The 1,410-nt window shown below is 28.9% G+C and overlaps 1 non-coding gene across 1 annotated transcript; it reads right to left on the reverse strand.

Annotated features, from left to right (window-relative positions):
* Positions 1 to 1,073: 1,073 nt before the first annotated feature.
* Positions 1,074 to 1,145, reverse strand: Trnaa-cgc (transfer RNA alanine (anticodon CGC)). The gene has a single exon. It is a non-coding gene; the product is annotated as a tRNA-Ala (tRNA).
* Positions 1,146 to 1,410: the final 265 nt, after the last annotated feature.

Below are 1,410 nucleotides of genomic sequence, written 5' to 3' on the forward strand. Positions count from 1 at the left end.
GGCACCGGGCACGTGTCTTTTATTCGCTCTATTGATTCGAATCACCACAATTATTGTGTCATGGCTATATAATGAACACTTTATTATTTTATTTATTAATTTACTTTTACAAATGAAATTAAGTGACGAACAATTATTTAAATAAAAATAATAGTAAGATGTGTTTATTATCAGCAGACCATACAGGCCTGTGAAGCATTGTATGGATGATGGCGCTTGGCAAAAACTATTACTGAATGGTTATTAAGAATAATTGGTTATTTTGTTTATATGATTTTAATATTTAAATGTTAATTTTATAATTGCTAATGAAGTGCTCTCATAATACGTTTATTTATTTACAGTATGTGTGGTTTGATTCATCTACTGTACTCAATAACTCTTGTCTTTATGTATTAATTTATATTTACTTTTTTGACTTACTCTTTTATTTACTCTTTACTAGTATTATTACTTTTTTGACTTACTCTTTTATTTACTCTTTTAGTACTTATATTTACACTTTTGTAAGGCGTTGACTATTTGACGTTTGAGTATTTTTGTTAAATCACTTTACATAGATTGTTATTGAAATTATTTGCAACACAATGAAGTTGTAAATATTGTTTGAAACGAGTGCTTATCATTACGAGTTCTTCTCATTAAAGCTCAAACTTTTCCAAAGTACTGGTAAATGTAAAAAGAAAACTTTCGACATTCATCAGTGTCATTTCCTTAACTTATATGAATAAAGTGATTTTGATTGGTGTGATTTATTAATAGCTTTTTAATTGTTATTAAAATTGTTTGGTTTATAAATAGCTTATTGCTACACCCAGCCCACCCCTATGTAGTCTGTTTAAATTTTTTTTAAAAAAGTGTGTTTATTTATCTATATAACCATATTATATTATTTATTATTATTATATAAATTTGGTATGCTATGTTCGAAAGGACAAACAATTCATAATGAAAATATATTTGTAAATAAGCAAGAAATCATAAATTATTGTATGTTAAAAGAACAAATTATAGCAAACGAATTATATTTAAATAGCTTTTATAAAAAAAACGTAAAAAACAGAGTTACATTTTGGAGGTGCTGGGATTTGAACCCAGGACTTTCAGCATGCGAAGCAGACACTCTACCACTGAGTTACACCCCCGGTTAAAGGATGAATCGAAATTTACAATTCAGTTCTATATCAGCTCACAGCATCCATTGTTGTGAAGTTTATTACATCAACTAGCTGCCGCCCGCGTCTTAGCAAACGTGGTTTGACTATCAGATACTTTTTTAATTTGGCTACTACTCGTGATAGCCCATGCAACATTTGTCGAGGTGTTTCGTAAATTAGCTGCAATAAATAGACTGACAGAAAAAAAAGACGGTGGTTGACTTGTAATAATTGCGATATTTGTGACGATTTT

Source organism: Leptidea sinapis, chromosome 16 (genome assembly GCF_905404315.1).
Source record: "Leptidea sinapis chromosome 16, ilLepSina1.1, whole genome shotgun sequence".
Classification (NCBI taxonomy): Eukaryota; Metazoa; Arthropoda; class Insecta; order Lepidoptera; family Pieridae; genus Leptidea; species Leptidea sinapis.